This window comes from Dipodomys spectabilis, unplaced genomic scaffold, assembly GCF_019054845.1.
Source record: "Dipodomys spectabilis isolate Male_0828 unplaced genomic scaffold, ASM1905484v1 ptg000660l, whole genome shotgun sequence".
Taxonomy (NCBI): Eukaryota; Metazoa; Chordata; class Mammalia; order Rodentia; family Heteromyidae; genus Dipodomys; species Dipodomys spectabilis.
In genome coordinates, this window is record NW_024871337.1 from 542,731 (window position 1) to 550,258 (window position 7,528).

A 7,528-nucleotide genomic window follows, 5' to 3' on the forward strand; every position below is an offset into this window, starting at 1 on the left:
TTGTCTGTAACCAGAGTCTGGTTGGAGTCTCTGGTCAGCTTGAGGTCCTGTGGCTTGATTGGTTTCTTAAGTTAGTTTGTTGGAACAGGCAGAAAAATGCTCTGCTTTACCCAAGATTTTGAGATCCCCCTCCCAGTTTAGTTTACTGGGAGGGTGATCTGCTTTGAGAATCACAAAAGAGGGGGATGAGTGATGAGTCTAGGTTCTGGGTAGAGTTGAGGCCTTTCAACAAACAGTAGCTTTTCCCTGGGGCTATTTTGTGAAAAAAAAACTCACAGCACCCAGCCTGGAGCCATTCTCAGGGTTTCTGTTTTTCAATTGATTGTGGTGGCTGCTAGAGGGAGGGGCAGCCTCTCGCTCTGGTTACCCGGTGACCAGAGCCACTCCAATGGCTGGCGCCTGAGCTGGGTGACTTTTCCCTGGATGGAACTGAGTCTGTGAGGTCACTTCGTCGTTAAGTTCTTGCGACCTGCTAAATGACTCATTTTATTCCAAGTCCTGAGCTGGAGCTAGCCGCTCCTCCGAGCTTTGTCAGTATCCAAGATGGAGATCACCGGTGCTGGGGCGGGGAGGGGTGGCCTTCCCTCCTCTGCTCCCTGAAAAGGAGTGAGGAAGTCAGGCTTCTGCTCACGCCGAGTCTTGGATCTTGGGTCGTCTCTGGTCTGCAAAGGGCAGGATGAAGTTGTCTGCTCCTTGTCGGTTCTTGCTGGTGTTGAGTAGAATCTGCTCGTCCGCTGCTGCATCTGGCTCCTTCATTCCGGACTGTGTCTCAGGTATGCCCCCGCGGCGGTGGTCGCCGCCGCGACCCTGCCGCCGCAGCGACAGCTGCTGGCAGGCGCTCAGATGTGTCTGCTTGGCTTCTCCTCTCTTGACTAACTCTCTGTCCTGTGATGGCACACTTGGTGTGATTCTCTGGCTTGGGACTGTTCACTGAAAATCTGAAACTGTTTTCTATGCAAGAGCTTGTTCAGATTCCAGCTTCTCCTCCGCCATCTTCCCGGAACTCCAACCATAGCTAACATATAGAACCAACCCCGATGCTCCTCAGTAGATGAATGGATCAAGAAAATGTGCTATACATACACAATGGAATTCTATGCCTCCATCAGAAAGAATGGCATTGACCCATTTGTTAGGAAATGGAATGACTTTGAAAAATTATATTAAGTGAAGTAAGCCAGGCCCAAAGAAATATAGGTCCCATGGTTTCCTTTATTTGCAATAACTAGTATATGTGTGAGACAAACAGAAACTGTCAGACAATTTGATGTTAGGTGAAATGAACCACATGTTAAGGATTCAAATTTTTGAATTTCCTGTGATTGTTTCTAAGATGTTTACAAGATGATTTCTTTGTTGCTTTGTATGTATCTCCCCCAGAGTATATGCCCTGCTTTCACTGTATTTGGTGTTGATATATTTTTGTGGAGGGAAATGGAAAAAAACAAACTGTTTAAATAGGCTTACAGGTGGACCCATTACAACTATAAAATGAACAAGTTGTTATATTTATAAATGTCCTTTACAACTTCGGTGGGGTGGGGGGTGGACAGGTGGGGATGGGGCGGTAGACACCAGTAGGGGTGGGGGTATGGAAATGGGAAGGGATGTTATGGGGAAACAAAGGATGAGGCAACAATGCTTGATAAGAAATTTACTCACTATCTTGACCATGTAATTGTAAACCCTCTGTATATTTTCATAATAAAACAAAACCAAAAAAAAACAAACAGAAAATCTACCAAGCAAATGGCCCCCATAAACAGGTGGGAGTTACAATCCTAATATCTGAAAAAATTGACTTCAAATTAAAATTAGTCACGAGATAAAAAAAAGTTTATGATGCACTAATTAAGGAATCTCTCCTTCAGGAGGATATTACAATTCTGAATATCTATTCGTTAAACAACGGAGAACCCAAATTTATGCAAGAAACACTACTTTGTCTCAAAGATAACATAGATACAAAGACATTAAGTGTTGGGGGATTTAACACACTACTATCACCACTAGATAGATCAACTCTTCAAAAACTCAATAGAGAAATTGCACTTCTAAACAACTGCATAGATCAGCTAGTTTTAAAAGACATCTACTGAGTATTTCAACCAGCAGCATCAGAATACTTGTTTTTCTCAGCAGCACATGGAACATTTTCCAAAATAGACCATATTTTAGGTAACAAATCAAACTTGTCTAAATTCAGAAATATTGAAGTAATACCTTGCATTCTTTTAGAACACAGGGAATAAAATTAGAACTCCACACCAAAATCCACCAAAGAACTTCCTGTAACACATGGAGGCTGAACAACAAATTGTTGAATCACCAGTGGGTCATGGAAGATTTGAGAAAGAAATTAAAATGTTCATGATATTCAACAAAAATGAACACACAGATTACAAGCTCCTCTGGGACACAGCAAAGGCAGTACTCAGAGGCAAGTTTATAGCTCTGAGTTCCTACATCAACAAATTGGAGAGATCTGCAACCAACAATGTAATGAGACATCTGAACCACCTTGAAAAAGAGGAGCAAGACAAACGCCAATACAGTAAATGGAAAGAAATCATTAAAATTACATCAGAATTAAACAAATTAGAATCCAAATATGAAAAGTTTAGCATTGTTTTCATTATATGTATTCACTGATAATAAAAGAAAAGGTTTGTTTGTAAAAGAAAAAGAACTTTTAGGTCAGAGGATAAAATTATCCTATCGTCTCGATGATTCCTATGAGATAAAATTTGTAACAGTAGTAAAAGTGACAAGGAATTCCTAGATCTGTTGTTTTGCCATTTAGAATAGGAAAGAATAACATCACGTCACTGTTATAACTCTTAAAGAATGCAAGGGTAACTGATGGTCGCTATCATGTTTCCACAATACCAGTGGATTCTGAAGGATCATAGTAGACCAGCAGAAATTCTAAGTACCAGACATTGAGCATGAAAGAAAAAGAGAGGAAATAAAAGAGTGAAAGAGAAAGAGAAATATCACAATACTGAAAGTACATAACAGATAAACAAGAACTGTATGAGAATATTCATACTGCTATCTTTAGACTCTACATGTACATTTGGAGGTATTTGATGTATGATAACCCATCAATATGAAATATAAAGTTATTTTGATAAAAATAAAAATGATTCAGAAGAAATTATAAATGCAAAAACAATCTTCACAAAAGCAAACTCTCAGAAATATTTCATCACTTTGAGAAGGATAAAGTGGCTGAAGTTAGTATAAATTTAGAAGTATGACAATTCAAAAAGACATAAAAAGATATTAATATATTTCATTATATAACCCAAATAAGAAAGCAAATATTGTTTAGGTGATTTTTTAAAACACAGTCTCTCAGGTGCTGGGAAGGTGGCTCATTGGTAGAGTGCCTGCCTTGAATGCATGAGGCCCTGGGTTTGATTCCTCAGCATGACATAAGCAGAAAAAGATGGAAGTGTGTTGTAGCTCACGTGGTACCGCTAGCCTGGAGCTTAGGGAGTGCACCTAGAGCCCAGAGTTCAAGCCCCATGACCAGAAAAATCAAAATATAAAACAAAACAAAACACAGTCTCTCACTTTTGTGGCCTCAACTCTGTAATACCACTGCTTCAGCCTAGGGTTAAGATTTTAGGTGTGGATATTTATCAACACTCCTGATTCAGACTCTACTTAATCATTTTTAATAAATATTTTGTTCTTAATTTTCCTCTTTGTAAATTCACATGCCCTATAAAAATGGTTTGGCCATCCCAGTAACCTTCTCAAAGTACCTCCTAATGAGGTACTTTTTTAAAAAAGTTGTATTATATTACAAGGAAACAATGCTACATAAAGGAAAACCAATAAGAAAATATTAATGATTAAAATAAAAACTAAAATAATTATCAGTTTTTTCAGTATTTGAAGGATACTACCTATTAGATTTTACTATTTTCTCATATTCCTGTACATTGAAAATGGGCTAAGATTATGATATTCAACAAGAGGTTTTTAGGTTATGAGTAATCTTTAAAGTTACCCACTAAGATTACTATTTCTGGCACATCTAATCATTTGTATATGACTTATATCATCATTTGTTCCTCGCTATCGTATAAAATAAGGAAGCCAGGGGCTGGGAAGGTAGCTCAGTGGTAGAGCGCTTGCCTTGCATGCATGAGGCCCTGGGTTCGATTCCTCAGCACCACATAAGCAAAAAGAAAAAAGCCGGAAGTGGCACTGTGGCTCAAGTGGTAGAGCGCTAACCTTGAGCTGAAGAGCTGAGGGAGAGCGCCCAGGCCCATAGTTCAGTCCCCACAACCGGACCCCCCAAAAAATAAAAAAACATAAAATAAAATAAGGAAGCCCTATAGTTTTAACAGAAACTGAAGTTAACAAAGTCTTAACTCTTTATTCTGCTCCTTTACACAAAGACTTGGCAACCTCTCATTAGTAATGTTTCTAGAAACTCTGAAATATACATACATAATAGCATATGTCTGTTACCATAAATCTTAAATACTTTATCGAAAAGTTTTATTACCTGTCAAACAGTCCTAGTTTTAGCATATATAAGCAAATTCCCAAAATCAAATATATTTAAACCATTAAAACTTTTAACAAAACTCAACACTTGCTGCAGTGTTCATTAGACAGGTGCCTTGTATAGAATAATTGAATTCCTCCTCCTACACATCTCTTGAACAACAAATATCTGGAATTATTTTGTTTTTGACATGTCAATCTTGACTTTATTCTTAAATGTGTGCTTATGTAATAAGTACATGGCTCTAAAATTTCATGAAAATTTTTTTAAACTTACTTTTTGTTGAATTGTCTACTTTAAGAAAATCAATTACACTTTATATATAAAACATGTTCTATGCTCCATTCAGCATCACGTACTCTAACATTGGAACGATACAGAGAAGATTTGAATGGCCCCTGCACAAGGATGACAGGCAAATTCCTGTACCATTCCATACTTTTACAACAACAGATGCTGGAGGGGATGTGGCCACAAGGGAACTGTACGGCACTCTTGGTGGGAGTATAAACTTGTTCAACCACTTTGGAAAGTAGTATGGAGGTTCCTCAAAAGACTCCACATAGAAATCCCCTATGACACAGCAATCCCACTTTTGGGCATTTACCCAAAATATCACAAACAAGACGGTACTAAAACTACCAGCACAATTATATTTATTGCAGCATTGTTTAAGATAGCTAAGATATAGGACCAACCCCGATGCCCCTCATCAGATAAATACATCAAGAAAATGTGCTATTTATACCAATGAAATTCTATGCCTCCATAAGAAAGAATGGCATCACCCAATTTGTTAGAAAATGGAAAGACTTAAAAAAATTATTAAGTGAAGTAAGCCAAGTCCAAAGAAACATAGGTCCCAGGGTTTCCCTAATTTTTAATAACTAATATATGTCTGGGATAAGCAGAAAAGGTCAAATCTATGCACGTATGACCAGATAAGATGTTGTTAAGGGAAATGAACCCCCAAAATAGGAACACAAGTGTTTTGTTTTTTCTTTCTTGCTATTTTTCTAACGTACTTTTAACAGGCTATGTGATTTTTTTGTTTCTTTATATGTTCCTCCCCCATTCTATAACCCCTGTTTTCACTGTATTTGAATTTGGTGTGCCCACCTCTTGCATATACACTCCTGTAATTTGGGGAGGGGAAGGAAAAACCAAAATGCTTAAATAGGGATTCAGGTTGACCCATTGTAACAATGAGATGCACAAGACACTATGTTGAAAACTGAACTTTACAATTTAGGCAGGGGAAGGGGGGAGGGGAGTGTACTTGTAGAGGTGGGAGGGAAGGGACGGTAGAGGGAAAATAAAGGAGGAGGTAACAATGCTTGTTAGGAAATGTACTCATTACTTGCTCACGTAAATGTGACCTCTCTGTACAGTATTTTTAAAATAAAATATATGAAAATGTTCTGAGATGAAAGAGTTTATTTCCTTTATTTTACTCATATAATATGGCTGTTGCAACAATGAGAAGTACAAGTTGTCATGTCCAAAAGCTTTACAACGTCGGTGCGGGGGGCGGGGAATGGGGGGGAAGGAGAAGGATTGGGATTGGGGGGGAGGGGGAAGGCTGGGAAGGGATGTGAAGGGTAAACCAAAGGAGGAGGCTGCAATGCTTGGTAAGAAATGTACGCATTATCCTGCCCATGTAATTGTAACCCCTCTGTACGGTATGTTCACAAATAAAATAAAATTAAATTTAAAAAAAAATTAAATTAAATTAAAAAAAAGAAATCAATGCAAAACACTGATATGAAGGTATTTTGAATAAATGTGTATATGTGCACATGCACGTGTTCTCATGTACTTGCATGTATGTTGTTGTGCTCACAGTTTGAAAAAAGGGCTTCAAAGTCTTGCTAGGCCTTTCCTCTCTAGATAGGTGAGCTACTATATGAGCTACATTTCCATTGCTGGCCCTTTGTTAACTCATTGAAATTTTTGAAAAATAATCTCATGAATTTATTTTGCCCTGATTGGCTTCCACTGTTATCCACAGGTCTCTGGCTCCTGAGTAAATATGCCGAGTAGTTAAGATTACAGGTGTGACCAAACAGCACAAGGCTTTCAGAATAATTTTAAAAGTAGAAGAAAGTTTACTTCACGGGGGCCTGTTTTATCATCTCCTATTTTAAAGCATTTTGGAGTGATTATTTGTGTATTTTTTTCATTTTTTGGATTCTTAAGAAAGTAAGTGATGATATTTAAAAGTTTAGTACATTTTAAACGGAACCTGGAAAAATGGGACAGAATATATTTGTCTCTCTTATAAGCTCAGCTCTGTGCATGATAACCCAATGTCACCAACACAGTCTGTGTTGAAGAAAAAATGTAACAGAAAACAATCACCATGGGCAATAATTGCTATGGTATTATTTCTTGGACAATATGAACATTGAATAGAGAGTGTAAGAGAATGGAGAGATTTTACCTACCTTTTGTGTATTGCTGAAAGACTTTTGGAAACTTTGACTCATTTCCTTCCTCACAGTGTGTGTTTGGGCCATGCACTTACTGCCTTTAATTACAATTTTTCTCAACACTAAAATGGTAATAACATGCTAGAAAATGTTATTTAAAGAATTAAGGAAAATAAAACTTGTGAAATACTTAACATAAACTTCCATGAATGAGTTTTGAGTTTAGCCAGCAATTTTTTTAAAATACTAAAAAGAATGTGATAAGTATTACAGAAACCATTGCATATAGTGAGCAAACAGAAGTAATGTTATCTATTGACCATGCTCTTCTTAAAAGGAAGCCAGGTGGATTATTTCTCATGCTGTAAATCAAACTTGTTATCTTATGTCTTGATAGTGTAAAAATATCAGGACAAAATAATGAAGGAATGTTGTAGACTGAGGTGAAGTCCATATGAAAATGTGCAAAACTGATAAAACATAAAAGTATCTGAGCATTATATTGTGTTTTACATCATTTAAGTTACATTGCAAAGTTAAGAAAGACCTAGAAAAATGGATTCTC

General features: G+C 37.3%; 1 non-coding gene across 1 annotated transcript; it reads left to right on the forward strand.

Moving 5' to 3' along the window:
* The first annotated feature begins 4,867 nt into the window (after positions 1-4,867).
* On the forward strand, positions 4,868-4,974 carry LOC122101422. Its single transcript, XR_006146372.1, has one exon. It is a non-coding gene; the product is annotated as a U6 spliceosomal RNA (small nuclear RNA).
* Positions 4,975-7,528: the final 2,554 nt, after the last annotated feature.